Here is a 17,716-nt window from a genome sequence, read left to right on the forward strand (position 1 = left end):
AAGTGTTTTTTTACAATACCTCAAACTCAAATTGTTATGATTCAGATGTCTCTGTCCATTAAGACTCAACATTCTGATATTAAAAGTATAAAACACATATTCAGGGATGAATTACATTGTTGTAGTATAATTTTAAAACTTGATCTCTTAAGAATTTGAACATACGGCCTTTGTAACTGTAAAATTTGTACTCAAGATCGTCTCCTCAAGGTTATAGTAAATGGATGGGTATATATTCTGAGATAATGCAAATCTTCTTATCTGATTATATTTCTTTAAATATGGCATTATTCAACTAGCATAATGAAAACCCTTTAGAAGATTCTACGAATGAAAGAAGAGTTTTCTATTTCTACTTAAGATCTGAATTGAGAAATATCGGTTTATTCTTTATATTCAAGAAATCATCTTTAGTGAAAATTATTTTTTTCTTTATTTCTCTTTTCTTTATTTCTCTATAATTACACCAGGCAGTATGGAATTTTATAGTGGACTTATTTACAATACTGGAGTAGGGTCATGAATTTTATATCTAAAATGTAATATAATCACTATTATAGGATTGAATGGTTAAGATAATTATTATCATCAAGCAACATTTATTCAGAATTCACTATTGCAAGTCAAGACACCTTGACTGAGAAAAAAAATATTTGGATATTTTCTTTCACCCTCTGCACTGCCCATATATTTCACTTAATACTGACCTCTTCCTTCTCCTTCCTGTTATTGCCAATAAACTATTTCAGATTTGTAGGACACTGGAGTCAACTCTACTATACAGGAATTGGAGATAGAGCATTTCTACCAAGGATCTGTATATTTTACTTGTCATTACTATTCTCAAAACATGAGATTGTTTTTGAATGCAAATACATTATTCCAATAAAAGCATACTTTTAGTTTGAGTTTTCTTTCCTAAGGAAATATCAAGTCTTATGTCTCAAAAAGTCCTAAAATTGGATATGTTATTCCTTAAGGACAGTATTTATAAGTAAATGCCTTTGCAGTGACAAGGGCTGTGTATATTCATTACTATAACATCAAATTAGAAAATGAGGTGACAGCGTTACAGTCAATGAAATACAAGTCTACATAACAATCAATTTATATGGAATATGGATTTGAGGCTTAATAGTCTGGATATAGAAATTAATTCATAGGTAAGAATTAATATTTTGAATATAGCAAAGTGTATTTATTTAATACATAGATGAAGGATAATAGTCTAAATATAGAAAAAAGTGTATTTAATACATAGGCAAAAATTAATAATGTGTATATAGAAAAACATGTTTGAGGCTAGAGAGAACTTACAAATCTTCTACATCAGACTCTTCATCTTTTACATGAGGTAGAAAAGACAAGTTAAGAAGTGAGATCCTTAAAAGCACATAATTTATTATGTTAGAACTGAAACTAGATCTTCAACTGACATTTTCTTTACTGCTTTGTTTGGGACACACACAAACACGCACACACACATGCATAAGCCTACTGAAATCATCAAACTTTAGAATAAATAAAAAGTTGATTATTCTTACTTTGACTAATAGGCATTTCATATATTCTGCAGTCGATTCAAATACCAATCACTTTTTAGCTGATAATTTATCGTTAAACTACTTCTGAATGTGTAAACCAATTTATCGCATTTATGTTGAACAGGAGAATAATTTTCTCTTTATTTTCCTCAGAAATCTCAATACTCAGTACATGGTCATTAAGATTCTTTCTAGCTATATGGGACACCTGGATGATCTAGTCCTTCAAACGTCTGCCTTTGGCTCAGGTCATGATCCTAGGGTCTTGAGATCCAGCCCCACTTAGAGCTCTTTGCTCAGCAGGGAGTCTGCTTCTCCCTCTCCCTCCATCCCTTTCTCCCCGTGCCCTGTTCATGCTCTCTCGCAATCTCAAATAAATAAATACAATCTTTAAAAAAAGATACGGAGCACCTGGTAGTTCAGTCAGTTAAGCACCTGCCTTAGGCCTAGGTCATGATCCCAGGATCCTGGGATTGAGCCTTATGTTGGGCACCCTGCTCAACAAAGGGTCTGGGAACCCTGGGTGGCACAGCGGTTTAGCGCCTGCCTTTGGCCCAGGGCGCGATCCTGGAGACCCGGGATTGAATCCCACATCGGGCTCCCGGTGCATGGAGCCTGCTTCTCTCTCTGCCTCTCTCTCTCTCTCTCTCTCTCTCTGACTATCATAAATAAAAATAAAAACAAAACAAAACAAAAAACAAAGGGTCTGCTTCTCCCTCTCACTCCTGCTCATGCTCTCTCTCTCCTAAATTAATAAATAAAAAAACTCAAAAAAATTCTTTCTAGCTATAAAAATATCCAAAAAAGAATTATTTTTTTTCAAAAAATATATTATTGATGATCATATCTATAATACTGATAAACTAACTAATATGTATGGAGTACTCTACTAAACATTTTCCAATACAGGCTCACTATTTCTTCACCAGCCGTTTGTCTATTCTTAAAAAAAATTATTCATGCATTTATTTAATTCAACATATTTTCAAAGAAATGTGTAAAAAAAATACAAAAATAAAAAATAAATAAATAAATAAAATAAAAACAAGGAAGTGTGTACTGAAGACTTTTTATTTATTTATTTTTTTAATAAAACATTTATTTTTTATTGGTGTTCAATTTGCCAACATACAGAATAACACCCAGTGCTCATCCCGTCAAGTGACCCCCTCAGTGCCCGTCCCAATTCACCCCCACTCCCCGCCCTCCTCCCCTTCCACCACCCCTAGTTTGTTTCCCAGACTTAGGAGTCTTCATGTTCTGTCTCCCTTTCTGATATTACCACCCCATTTCTTCTCCCCTCCCTTCTATTCCCTTTCACTGTTATTTATATTCCCCTAATGAATGAGAACATATGTTTGTCCTTCTCCAATTGACTTACTTCACTCAGCATAATACTCTCCAGTTCCATCCACGTTGAAGCAAATGGTGGGTATTTGTCATTTCTAATGGCTGAGTAATATTCCATTGTACACATAGACCACAGCTTCTTTATCCATTCATCTTTCGATGGACACCGAGGCTCCTTCCACAGTTTGGCTATTGTGGACATTGCTGCTAGAAACATCGGGTGCAGGTGTCCCGGCGTTTCATTGCATCTGTATCTTTGGGGTAAATCCCCAACAGTGCAATTGCTGGGTCGTAGGGCAGGTCTATTTTTAACTCTTTGAGGAACCTCCACAGAGTTTTCCAGAGTGGCTGCACCAGTTCACATTCCCACCAAGAGTGCAAGAGGGTTCCCCTTTCTCCACATCCTCTCCAACATTTGTTGTTTCCTGCCTTGTTAGTTTTCCCCATTCTCACTGGTGTGAGGTGGTATCTCATTGTGGTTTTGATTTGTATTTCCCTGATGGCAAGTGATGCGGAGCATTTTCTCATGTGCATGTTGGCCATGTCTATGTCTTCCTCTGTGAGATGTCTTTTGTGAGATGTCTGTTCATGTCTTTTGCCCATTTCATGATTGGATTGTTTGTTTCTTTGGTGTTGAGTTTAATAAGTTCTTTATAGATCTTGGAAACTAGCCCTTTATCTGATATGTCATTTGCAAATATCTTCTCCCATTCTGTAGGTTGTCTTTGAGTTTTGTTGACTGTATCCTTTGAAGCTTCTTATCTTGATGAAGTCCCAATAGTTCACTTTTGCTTTTGTTTCTTTTGCCTTCGTGGATGTATCTTGCAAGAAGTTACTGTGGCCAAGTTCAAAAAGGGAGTTGCCTATGTTCTCCTCTAGGATTTTGATGGAATCTTGTCTCACATTTAGATCTTTCATCCATTTTGAGTTTATCTTTGTGTATGGTGCAAGAGAGTGGTCTGGTTTCATTCTTCTGCATGTGGATGTCCAATTTTCCCAGCACCATTTATTGGAAAGACTGCCTTTTTCCAGTGGATAGTCTTTCCTCCTTTATCGACTATTAGTTGACCATAAAATTGAGGGTCCACTTCTGGATCCTCTAGTCTGTTCCATTGATCTATGTGTCTCTTTTTGTGCCAGTACCACACTGTCTTGATGACCACAGCTTTGTAGTACAACCTGAAATCTGGCATTGTGATGCCCCCAGATATGGTTTTCTTTTTAAAATTCCCCTGGCTATTGGGGTCTTTTCTGATTCCACACAAATCTTAAAATAATTTGTTCTAACTCTCTGAAGAAAGTCCATGGTATTTTGATAGGGATTGCATTAAACATGTAAATTGCCCTGGGTAACATTGACACTTTCACAGTATTAATTCTCCAATCCATGAGCATGGAATATTTTTCCATCTCTTTGTGTCTTCCTCAGTTTCTTTCAGAAGTGTTCTATAGTTTTGAGGGTATAGATCCTTTACCTCTTTGGTTAGGTTTATTCTTAGATATCTTATGCTTTTGGGTGCAAAGGTAAATGGGATTGACTCCTTAATTTCTCTTTCTTCAGTCTCATTGTTAGTGTAGAGAAATGCCACTGACTTCTGGGCACTGATTTTGTATCCTGCCACACTGCCAAATTGCTGTATGAGTTCTAGCAATCTTGGGGTGGAGGCTTTTGGGTTTTCTATGTAGAGTATTGTGTCATCGGCGAAGAGGGAGAGTTTGACTTCTTCTTTGCCAATTTGAATGCCTTTAATGTCTTTTTGTTGTCTGATTGCTGAGGCTAGGACTCCCAGTACTATGTTGAATAGCAGTGGTGACAGTGGACATCCCTGTCGTTTTCCTGATCTTAGAGGAAAGGCTCCCAGTGCTTCCCCATTGAAAATTATATTTGCTGTGGGCTTTTCGTAGATGGCTTTTAAGATGTTGAGTAATGTTCCCTCTATCCCTACACTCTGAAGAGTTTTGATCAGGAATAGATGTTGTATTTTGTCAAATGCTTTCTCTGCATCTATTGAGAGGATCATATGGTTCTTGGTTTTTCTCTTGCTGATATAATGAATCACATTGATTGTTTTACGAGTGTTAAACCAGCCTTGTGTCCCGGGGATAAATCCTACTTGGTCATGGTGAATAATTTTCTTAATGTACTGTTGGATCCTATTGGCTAATATCTTGTTGAGAATTTTTGCATCCATGTTCATCAGGGATATTGGTCTGTAATTCTCCTTTTTGGTGGGGTCTTTGTCTGGCTTTGGAATTAAGGTGATGCTGGCCTCATAGAACGAATTTGGAAGTACTCCATCTCTTTCTATCTTTCCAAGCAGCTTTAGTAGAATAGGTATGGTTTCTTCTTTAAACGTTTGATAGAATTCCCCTGGGAAGCCATCTGGCCCTGAACTTTTGTGTCTTGGGAGGTTTTTGATGACTGCTTCAATTTCCTCCCTGGTTATTGGCCTGTTCAGGTTTTCTATTTCTTCCTGTTCCAGTTTTGGTAGTTTGTGGCTTTCTAGGAATGCGTCCATTTCTTCTAGATTGCCTAATTTATTGGCGTATAGCTCTTCATAATATGTTTTTAAAATCGTTTGTATTTCCTTGGTGTTGGTAGTGATCTCTCCCTTCTCATTCGTGATTTTATTAATTTGAGTCTTCTCTCTCTCCTTTTTAATAAGGTTGGCTAATGGTTTATTTATCTTATTAATTCTTTCAAAGAACAAACTCCTGGTTCTGTTGATCTGTTCCACAGTTCTTCTTATCTTGATTTCATTGAGTTCTGCTCAAGTCTTTATTAACTCTCTTCTTCTGCTGGGTGTAGGATCTATTTACTGTTTTTTCTCTAGCTCCTTTATGTGTAAGGTTAGCTTTTGTATTTGAGTTCTTTCCAGTTTTTGAATGGATGCTTGTATTGCGATGTATTTCCCCCTTAGGACTGCTTTTGCTGCATCCCAAAGATTTTGAATGGTTGTATCTTCATTCTCATTAGTTTCCATGAATCTTTTTAATTCTTCCCTAATTTCGTAGTTGATCCTTTCATCTTTTAGCAGGATGGTCCTTAACCTTCACGTGTTTGAGGTCCTTCCAAACTTCTTGTTGTGATTTAGTTCTAATTTCAAGGCATTATGGTCTGAGAATATGCAGGGGACGATCCCAGTCTTTCGGTATCGGTTCAGCCCTGTTTTGTGACCCAGTATGTGGTCTATTCTGGAGAAAGTTCCATGTGCACTTGAGAAATATGTGTATTCAGTTGAGTTTGGATGTGGAGTTCTGTAGATGTCTGTGAAATCCATCTGGTCCAGTGTATCATTTAAAGGTCTCGTTTCTTTGGAGATGTGCTTAGAAGACCTATCGAGGGTAGAAAGCACTAGATTGAAGTCACCAAGTATAAGTGTATTATTATCTAAGTATGTTTTAACTTTGGTTATTAATTGATTGATATATTTGGCAGCTCCCACATTCGGGGCATATATATTGAGGATTGTTAGGTCCTCTTCTTGGATAGATCCTTTAAGTATGATATAGTGTCCCTCTTCATCTCTCACTACAGTCTTCGGGATAAACTTTAGTTTATCTGATATAAGGATGGCTACCCCTGCTTTCTTTTGAGGACCATTTGAATGGTAAATGGTTCTCCAACCTTTTATTTTCAGGCTGTAGGTGTCCTTCTGTCTAAAATGAGTCTCTTGTAGACAGCAAATAGATAGGTCTTGCTTTTTTGTCCAGTCTGAACCCCTGCACCTTTTGATGGGGTCATTAAGCCCATTCAGATTCAGAGCTACTATTGACAGATATGAGTTTAGTGTCATCATGATATCTATTCAGTCCTAGTTTTTGTGGATTGTTCCACTGGACTTCTTCTTAAAGGGGAATTTTAAGAGTCCCCCTTAAATTTCTTGCAGAGCTGGTTTGGAGGTCACATATTCTTTTAGTTCCTGCCTGTCTTGGAAGCTCTTTATCTCTCCTTACATTCTAAATGAGAGCCTTGCTGGATAAATATTCTTGGTTGCATGTTTTTCTCATTTAGGACCCTGAATATATCCTGCCAGCCCTTTCTGGCCTGCCAGTTCTCTGTGGAGAGGTCTGCTGTTACCCTAATACTCCTCCCCATAAAGTCAGGGATTTCTTGTCTCTTGCTGCTTTAAGGATCTTCTCTTTATCTTTGGAATTTGCAAGCTTCACTAATAAATGTCGAGGTGTTGAACGGTTTTTATTGATTTTGGGGGGGGGGGGAATCTCTCTATTTCCTGAATCTGAATGCCTGTTTCCCTTCCCAGATTAGGAAAGTTTTCAGCTATGATTTGTTCAAATACATATTCTGGCCCTCTGTCCCTTTCAGCGCCCTCGGGAACCCCAATTAAACGTAGGTTTTTCTTCCTCAGGCTGTCGTTTATTTCCCTTAATCTATCCTCATGGTGTTTTGTTTGTCTCTTTTTCCTCAGTTTCCCTCTTTGCCATCAACTTGTCTTCTATGTCACTCACTCGTTTTCCACCTCGTTAACCCTCGTCGTTAGGACTTCTAGTTTGGATTGCATCTCATTCAATTGATTTTTAATTTCTGCCTGATTAGCTCTAAATTCTGCAGTCATGAAGTCTCTTGCGTCCTTTATGCTTTTTTCTAGAGCCACCAGTAGCTGTATAATAGTGCTTCTGAATTGGCTTTCTGACTTTGAATTGTCATCTAGAATTTGTCATCCTCTCCCACAGAGAGGACTGTTTCTGATTCTTTCTTTTGAGGTGAGGTTTTCCTTCTAGTCATTTTGCTCAGTGGAGAGTGGCCAAAAACAAGTTGTATTAGGAAAAGGAGCAAGAGAAGAGAGAAAGAAGGAAAGAAAAGAGAAAAAGAAAAAAGAAAAAAGGAAGAAAAAAAGGAAAAAAAAGAAGAAAAAGAGAAAGAAAAAGAAAGAAAGGAAAAAAAAGGGGTGGGGGAAGCAAACAAATCAAAAACAAAAAACAAAAACAAAAAACAAACAAACAAAACAAAACAACAACAAAAAAAATCAAACACACGGGGGAGTATCTTCTGATTCTTTGTACTTTAAGTCCCTTGGCTTCCCCTGGAACTTGTCCGTCTAGCTGGTCTTCTGGGGGAGGGGCCTGTTGTGCTGATTTTCAGGTGTTAGCAGTTGGGGGAGCTGCTCTGCCCCCTGCCTGGTGCAGGACTCAGTGGGGGTTGTTTACCCCGTGATGCCCCAGGACGAACAACCGCAGTGGCGGGGCCAGCTCTGGAGCCCTGGAGTCAGCCCCCGCAGTAACTCCGGAGCTCTCCGTCTGCAGGGCCTGGAGGCTCCGGGGCGGGGCCGCTGATCTGCTCAGCTCGGGGCAGGAGCGTCCTCGCTGTCCTGGGCCCTCCCGGACTCTGCCTGTCCCGGGGGAGGCCGGATCCTGGGCTGTGTCCCGGCGCCCTGTGCTCCGGAGCCTGCACCGGTGGATTCGCGCTCCCGCCCCGCAGCCCCCTCCGCGGAGCCGCCCCCGAGCCCCCCCGAGCTGCTCCCGCCCCGCAGCCCCCTCCGCGGAGCCGCCCCCGAGCCCCTCCGAGCTGTTCCCAGGGCCGCACAGCCCCCTCCGCGGAGCCGCCCCCGAGCCCCCCCGAGCTGCTCCCGCCCCGCAGCCCCCTCCGCGGAGCCCCCCCCCCGAGCCCCCCGAGCTGCTCCGGGTCCCGCCGTGCGCGCTGCAGCCCTTAGGGAGCTCGGCGCACTCTCCCGGGGCGCAGGTGTCTGTTACTGTCCCGGGGAGCCCGAGGGCATCCCCGCCCTCCTGGGTCCTGCTCCACCTCCCCGCGAGCCCCTTTCCGCCCGGGAAGGTCGGTGCAGCTCCTGCTCCTCCGGGACGGGGCTCTCCTGTCCTGGGGACACTCGCCCCGGCCTCAGCCCGGCTCCTCGCGGGGCCCCTCCCCCTCGGAGGCCTTTTGTTTCTTTAGTTCTTTTTCCCCGTCTTCCTACCATGATAGAAGCGCGAACTCTTCTCACTGTAGCATTCCAGCTGGTCTCTCTTTAAATCTCAGGCCGAATTCGTAGATTTTCAGGGTGATTTGAAGGTTATCGAGGTAATTTGGTGGGGACAGGTGACTTGGGGACCCTACTCTTCCGCCATCCTGCCCCTCCCTCTGAGAGAGGTTTTCTCTATTTCTATATTAAGTTTTACGATGAAGCATCCCACCTAAATTCTCCTTCACTGTCAATTTCTAGAACCCAACATCGACTTTTTATTTTTAAATGAGGGGCATAGAGATATTAACTAAAGATGAAGACATAGTGTTATTACTTCTGCAAGCACTTTTTCTTATACTTTCAAATAAATTCATTTGCTTTACAGTGGACTCACACCAAACTTTTAGAAAAGTGTTACCAGTCACTTGACCAGACAAGAAAATTCTTCACAATAAAATGTAGATTTAAGTAGAATGAAGTAAAGATATTTCTTTTAAAGTATTTCTTCATATATAAGACAGCAAAAATATATGAAGATTGAAATTGTTAAGATGTCTTGTAAAATGTAATATATCAATAGTTTGTATTCTTCCCAAACTCTCTCACCAAGTTATCTGTTTCTTATACTTTCCAATCAAAAATTCCCATTTGATATTTCTTATATGTTTAGAAGTTAATTTGAATTGTTTTTTTTTTGTTTTGTTTTGTTTTTAATTTGAAATGTTTTATTCAAAATGCTTAGAAATAACAGCAAGATAATAAAATTAAGGGAAAGCAAGTGAACTCTCCAGTATTCTTGAGTAAGGGATGAGGGTGGTTGGAGAAGGCTCATATTTGTTAACTACTTAAAAGAATTGAGATATTCTCTGATTTGTCATATCAACAGAATACACAGGAAGGTTCCTCATCAAAAGCTACTGAATTTTTCAACTGACACTTAAAAATGTTTATGTGGTAGATGATGTCGAGCAATTGTTGAACAATATTTATTTTAGATAACTTATAATGTATTTTTTTCAAAATTCAGGTCTTGCATAAAAAGAGCAAAAGTGCAACTCTTAGAACTCAACTTAAAATATGTTTGCTGGATATCTATTAAACAGGACTGAGCTAGTCTCACTTACATATGAGGATGAACTTAATTTCTAAAAGAACCTGAGGATCTCAGTATCTGATCAGGAGAGAGAAGGAGAGAAAAAGTATTAGAGTAGAACCTAATCCTGTGTAGTCATGATGATTGCTGATGAAAATATGACCCCTGTGTTGAGAATAAAGAAATAATTGGAATTAGCCAATGGAATAAGGGTTGGAAGGGCATTCATCTTAAAGAAATTATGTGGAAAAATTAATTTATCCATGAATTAAAGTCTGATACAGATGTAAACCTTCAGATGGGGTATCTTATTTTAATTGCAGTGACCACTTCTTGTGAGCTTCTCAATGGGACATTTACACTTAGATTAATAGACATGTGAGAATAATCCAACTGCTGCTGACTGGAAAATTAAGCACTTCCAAGTCACTAGTAAGCACAGGGGGTTACCTCCTCAGGACTAAGAAATAGAAAAAGATGTCAGAAAGATGGGATCAGAAGAAGGGGAGCAGCTCTGAGCTCAAGAATAGAATAAGGGAAGGAAAGATTTGCTGGCTCCCATTTTAGAGAGAATTGAGAAAATCAGTAGGTTAGGACAGGCAAGTAAATTGCATATACAGTATATATTTAAATTTATATATGCCTATGTGAGTAAAACTTACTTAAATTTTAAGTTATCCAATAACAGTGTACCCAGATTTTTGGTATGGGACAAAGAGCATATTTCTAATGATCAACTAAAATAATTAAATATTTGGGATTATTAGGATTTTTATAAACTAAGTTAAAAGGTTACTTCTCATGTACAGATAAGCTTTCCATTCCTCCTCTTTTTTTCTTTCTAATCTACTGATTTTTTTCATGAGTCTTTCACTACTTACGCCCTCAAGATTGCACTCCTTAAAAGACTTGTAAAGCTGCTTGCCTTAAATACTAGAATTACTACATTGCTTTTCTTTTTAGAAGTTTTAGCAATAAGTATGAATGGAGAAAATAATATCATAGGCAAAAGTTACAAAGATTTTATCATCCTGTGTATTTCATATTATTAGTTTGGAGACAATAAATATCTGATATTTCTTTAGCAACTCTTCTTGCCTGGAATGTTTGATATACGTCACCATTTAGTTACAACACTCTTTCTCACTGAACATGGAATTGGCCTTAGAATTCTCTCTTGCTCAGCAGTCCAGATAGCCACTGCCAATTGATTGAATTGACAAAATAGGCACCTTTTATATATTTTCACTGTCCAAGATGATGTGGTTTTGATAAATGTGAATGTTGCAGACCCTGGGCCACTAATTGTGGCAATAAATTGCTTCTTTATAATTTAATAAGGAAAATTAGGAAATGAAGAAAAAATGAAACAGGATAGAATACTTTCTCCAATGGACTCAATGCACTAGTTTTTGCTTTAATTTTCACAATTTAGGTGTTTTTTATTAGATCCACAAAATCCCTAATCCAGAAATGTAATATGTACTCTTCCATGTTGAACATTGTGGTATTAGATGGGAAAAAACTGCGCTCAGAACACATGAAAAAATTGTTTTAATACAACTTTTATGACATTTACCTTATTGATTTGTCATATGTTTCTTGGCTTGTCTTTTCAAAAATAATTTGAGTTTCTCAAGGCAGTGACAAGGTCTTTCTTTATGTTTCCTAAATATCTGGAATAACTACAACATGATCCCAGAATAGTGATCAATGAATCCAAGCATTCCTAAACTATCCAGTTATCTGTGATTTAAAATTCTTTGTATCTGTAAGACAAAAACAATTTAAATGATAGGTACTCTCACATTTAAATAATTATTGAAAAGAATGGTCTAGTTCTACTTCATGAGGTAGATTCTGTTTAATGTGTTGGGCATCCAGAGTAAAAGACTGAGATGGTGTTTACCTGCTCATAAAAGGGAGTGGTTTCCATGTTCTCCAAGGGACTAAACCAAACTCACAAATTATCCTGAGTTATACATACTTTATATTTTTATATATATTTATATATTTTTATATATATTTTTTGCTGTGTTTTTTTTAACTTGAGATTTAATATATGAAATATCCAAAATAAATTTCTGATGGGCTACAGTCCCTAGAGGTAACAATATTGCACCTTTCCTATCTTTGGAAAAAAAAACACCTACCTTTCCTACCTTTGGTGCTTCCTGTGGGATTTGAGGATCAATTTCAGCTGCTCTTCTCCAATCTGCTATAATAAGCCATGGAAAACTTATGATCTCAGAAATAACTCCATGCTACATAGAAAAAAATAGAAATGCGTTTGACTTCTAAACACAGGATGTTTATACATTAACATCATAAAACTTACTTGAGGGGATAATTCTTTTTTTGGGTATAACTAAGCTAGATAAGATAATTTTCAAACAAGTCAGTACAGTGTCATTGTTAATGCTAATATATATTTAACAAAAAATTTAGTGGATTATGAAATCACCTGACCACTCTAGATCTCAGTATTTTTTTGTGTAAAATTAAGTATCCTTAATTGGTAATATCAGTCTAAAATTCTGTTTTGGATTTCTCATTACATTGTGATTCTTACATTAGGGACATTAAAATAATAAGTGTAGTTATATAAAAAAACATACTTCTTTAGTATCATGTGAATTATTGCAAGGTTATTTTCAACCTTGATCATTTAGCAATGTAAACCCATAATCTTGTAACTATTAAAATTTCTTAGAGAAACTGCCTCAAGAGAAATCAGAATATGGAATTTTTGTGTGGCAATGCACCAACTTTTTCTAGTCACTATCTCTTTGAACATTCAACCAAGCATAGAAATGTTCTTACTCTTAATAAGCCTCAGTAATCAAGACTGTGCAGAAGAGTTCTATAAGTGAAAGGATTGTTTTTTCTTCTTTATTTCAGCAATACCTGAATTGAGACAGAAGATCTGTGAACTGTTATATCCTAAGAAGTCATTTACAATGAAGATCCTTCTTTCTTTCATTATTTTGTCTTTTGGTGTCTTCATTCCACCAGGTAATATGAATATTATTGCCACAGGGGTTAGCACTAAGTGAGGTGGGGTCAGGATTTTTAAAAAATAAATATCATTAATGTTATAGAATCATTATATTAATACTATTGGCAAGACCATATATTTATTTACAGTCCCTAGATGAAGAGATATATGAATAATTTTTCAAGGACAATTCACTAGTAAAGTCTGCAATTCACTTTGATTACATGAGATTTTACTTATAATATATATTTATATATTATAAATTTCTTTACATGTATACATATAATTACATATATATGTAAGCTATTGAAAAAACTAGCACTACCATGATTTAATCAATTCCTGAAACGTCCTTATTTAATAATCAAATTCTACTAAATTTAATATATTAGTAGATTCAAAAAAAATTTAGAGTGGAATGAATTTATTCTTGGAAATTATCTGTCTCACACTTAGAGTATTAATAACGTAGGTTAAGTGAGGTTAAATGGCTTGCCAGAAGTCCAAAGATTAGCTATACATCTACTCACCTCCATTTAAATTCTTTATTTTGCTACTTTTTTGGGTAACCAAGCTATCTGTCATTGTTGAGATCAAAGGAGATCATCATAAAATAAACCTATAGTATTCCATTTTCTTACTGCTACTCTGCTCTGACATGCAAACATAAGTAACTTTTTAGCTGATAGTTTCTCACCAAAAGAGAGCTGAACTTCAACTAACAATGTAACTCAAGGAATTAGAGTTAATTTAAATGAGAATAATTGTTTTCCTTCATCATCTTTATAAAAATTTATTAAAATATGTTCATTAAAATTCTGTTTCTAGAAATTTTCTGAAATAGTATATAGAATTACTTAGATTTAAATATGCACTGATCTGATTTTTTTCTTAATAGTAATGATGCTAATAGCTAGCATCTGTTCTGCTTTTTGCCCTTATTAATTTATTACTCATTACAATAGTCAGTGAGGTGATCTTTATAAAAACCAAGTCATTCATTTACTTATTCAACCTAATTTTGAAGATATATTTCACAAAATTATCATTTTTAAAAAACCTCTTATAGTATATAGAACCATGGAATAAAGGAAAATATGTTATTGTCTTTATTTTGGAAAGCATCCTTTTCTTATGCTTCAAAAGTAATCCTTTTTCCTTTTGCAGCGGGCTGTGACCAACCTGTTACCACTTCTATGTCACCATTGAGTACCATATGTAGAAAAAAGTTTGAGATACTATACTCAGAGAAGCAAAATTCTTCCACAATATTTGAAAAGGCAAATTATGGCACACACACAAAAAAAACAATCCAGGTAAAATAAAACAAGTAGAATTATATCTTGCAATTTTAATCACTACCTATCAAATGAAATGGAGGAAATATCCTATGTTCTCTATCCCACTCCCCATTTGCTTAACTCCTGTCTTTGAACTTCTAGTTTTATGAAGGTTGAATTTCATGTTCAGAATGAGAAAGAAGTATCATTTTAAAGTCATAGGGTCTTATTTTTTATGAAACTATCTAGACAGATGTTCTTACTATTTCCAAAAGGGAACATTCTCCAGTCATTGCTCCAGAATCCTTAAATAGGATACTTGCTGATTTTTTGGCTTGCTATTACATAGGAACAGAAAGATTTAAATGGGGGGAAAAACAGTGAAGCCCTTTCTCTTTTCTTCCCTCTGTGGTCTGTGCTTCTTTGTAAGTCTTCTTTTAAATCTTGGCATTTCTTACCTGAATTTTTAATTCCATCCATTCTTGTCTTCTTTCAGCTAGAAGTAAAGAACACTATACTGTCTTTAATTGGTGGGATGCATGCATAAAACTTGGTAGTCAATGTAAAAATAAATGTGGTGAAAAAGAATTTAAGATGGCATACTGTGGAAGACCTACAACTCTTTGCTGCATGAAAGAATGTGACCACGTTGAGTTATTGAAGAGATCCATTCACAAAAAGAGGACAAATATTAACTAACTCTTCTCTTCAGTTCATTACCTCTATTCCTTTATTTATGGCCTAGTATTTCTGTCCATATAAGTCTATACTGAATAAAGAGCTAAATAAAATGTATTTCAGTTTGAATCACTCTTGAACATTGTATCTGCTTAGAAAAAAAGGAGTAGAATACAGAATGAGACTTCGAACTCAAGAATAGAAACATTAGATAAGAAAAATCCATGATGAGACTACTGTGCTAAAGGTCATTCTGGGGCCAATTCTATGCTGAATGTAAAAAGCATGTTGTAAATGATTGGTGATGTATATCAAGCATTCTTTGAGAGTCAGGAGTAGGGAGAGAGCTGATGAGAGATGGAGGGTATGTGTTATCCCTGAATTATCATGGAGTCCTTGTAACTTTCTCATATTAGCTATCCTCTCCTGTTTACCGATAAAATTCTTACAATAAAAATAATTCAAGTGCTTAGCTAGCCCTTTGAGAAGAGTTGCCCCAAAGGGTAGAATAGAGGGGAATTATTATAAGAAGAAAGAGATGTAAGATAAGTCCTTGTACCCTGTAGCGATAACAATCATAATCATAACTGCAGTTATTTGTTATAGTGTTATGATTACAATTAACTTCTCTTTATTTTGTCTTGTGCTTTAAAGATATATATCTTATGTATCAGATGACATTTATCCTATTTTTATCTTGATAGTTATTGAAGTCTTAGTGTGTTTGCTTGTAGGTACTAAATCCTGGGGGAAAATGGAGTTACTCACTTAACCTTATAGAGGTTAACAGGGTGAAGCTACAGCACCATATACCTGGTGGCTCTTTTATGCTGCTCTGATATGCATACATATCAGCTTTGGGCTGAATTTACAACAAAACATATCCTGTGTACAGTGGCTGGGGTCATTGAAAAATAAATCTAGGTGTTAATCAGTTATATGTGACTTTGCTAGTATGTATATTGCTGTGTTCTCTGTTCTGTGTCAAACTGGAGTTAAACAAGCCTTATTAGATCTTGTGAGTTAGACGTACAATTCAAGTCTTGACCCATACTTGAGTGATACCACAGTATACCAAAATACAATATATGTATCTATCTTAACATAAATGGACATTATGAATAAAAATACTAAAAAAATATTTACATATGCATTAATTATTCAGGGGTATATAACTACCTAAGGGTTAGAATGGTTTCAATATAAGTTATTCATGTTTGTCTTTTACTGATAGCTGACAATTTTACAAAGTATTTAGAACAAATTATATTTACCTAAAAGTAGTGCATGAGAATTCTGAATGGTCCCCATTTTTCCAATTTTAGCCATTCTTCTGTGTTTAAGTGCATATCATGTTGGTTTTTCATTTACTTGTTTTTTTCAAATGATGTTGATGAACTTTCTCACATACCCATTAGCCATTAGATATGATGTTTTGTGAATTTCTGTTTGGACCTTGAGTCCATGTTTTTATTGGTTGTGCTTCATTTCCTACTGATTGGTAGGAGTTATTAAACATTAATTCATGTTAAAATATCATATAGTTGGGATAATACAGTATGCAACCTTTCAAATTGGCTACTTTAGTAATATGCATTTAAGATTCTTCTAAGCCTTTTCATGGCTTGACAGTTTATTTCTTTTTATCTCTGAATAATATTTCATTGTCTGAATGTACCAAAGTTTATTTATTCACTCACTTCCTGAAAGACGTTTTGATTGCTTCCAAGCTTTTGCAATTACAATTAAACTTGCATGTGTGAATTTTGATGTAAATATGTTTTCAACTCCTTTGGGTAAATACCAAGAAGTACAATTGCTGGATTGTATGATAAGAGTATGTTAACTTTTGTTAAAAAAAAACAAAAAAAACCTGCCAAACTGTCTTTAAAGTGGCTGCAATGGCTGCAATAGCCAAATTATGGAAACAGTGCAAGTATCTATCAACTGACGAATGTATAAAGATGTAGTGTGTATATATATATATATATATATATATATATATATATATATATATATAATGTCCATCAAAAAAATAAAATCCTTCCATTTGCAGCAACATGGATGAAGCTAGAGAGTATTATAGTAAATGACATAAGTTGGTCAGAGAAATATGTGGAATTTAAGAAACAAAACAAACTCGCAAAATGAAAAAAAAGAGAGAGAGAAGCAGAGAGGCAAACCAAGAAATAGACTCTTAACTATAGAGAAGAAACATGGTTACCAGAGGAGAGGTGCTGATGGGGTAAGTTAAATAGGTGATAGGGAATAAGGAGTGCATTTGTTGTGATGAGCATTGAGTGTCATATGGAAGTGTTGAATCACCTGAAACTAATATTACACTGCATGTTAACTAATTGGATTTTAAATAAAAACTTTAAAAAGTGGCTGTACCATTTTGCATTCCCACCAGCAGTGAATGAGAGTTCCTGCTGATTCACATCCTCATCGTCATTTGGTATTGTTAATGTTCAGATTTTGGCCATTTTAGTAAAGTGTGGAATGGTATCTCATTTAAATAGCATTTCCCTGAAGACATACAATATAGAACATCTCTTTACATGCTCATTTGACATTTGTATATTTTCTTTGATAAAGTGTCTGTTAAGGTCTTTAGGCCATTATTTAATTAAGTTGTTTGCTTATGTTGAGTTTCAGGAGTTCTTTGTATATTTTGAATATTAAATTCAACTTAAATTCCTTTATTAAATATGTCTTTTGCAAATATGTTCTCCCAGTCTCTAGTTTGTCTTCTTATTCTCTCGACATTGTCTTTCACAGTGTAGATTTTTTTTTTATTTTAATGAATCCTAGCTTATAGTTATTTCTTTCATGGATCATGTATTTGGTGATAT

General features: G+C 36.1%; 1 long non-coding RNA gene and 1 pseudogene across 2 annotated transcripts; one reads left to right on the top strand and one right to left on the bottom strand.

The window, feature by feature from the left end:
- Nucleotides 1-11,461: 11,461 nt before the first annotated feature.
- LOC144317395 (uncharacterized) lies at nt 11,462-15,040 on the bottom strand. Its single transcript, XR_013383401.1, has 3 exons — nt 14,642-15,040; nt 12,059-12,169; nt 11,462-11,674 (listed from the first exon to the last, which is right to left on the bottom strand). It is a non-coding gene; the product is annotated as an uncharacterized LOC144317395 (long non-coding RNA).
- On the top strand, nt 12,669-16,789 carry LOC144317394 (beta-defensin 112-like; annotated as a pseudogene). The gene is made up of 3 exons (XR_013383400.1): nt 12,669-12,920; nt 14,071-14,233; nt 14,684-16,789. The product of XR_013383400.1 is annotated as a beta-defensin 112-like (transcript).
- Nucleotides 16,790-17,716: the final 927 nt, after the last annotated feature.

Source organism: Canis aureus, chromosome 7 (genome assembly GCF_053574225.1).
Source record: "Canis aureus isolate CA01 chromosome 7, VMU_Caureus_v.1.0, whole genome shotgun sequence".
Taxonomy (NCBI): domain Eukaryota; kingdom Metazoa; phylum Chordata; class Mammalia; order Carnivora; family Canidae; genus Canis; species Canis aureus.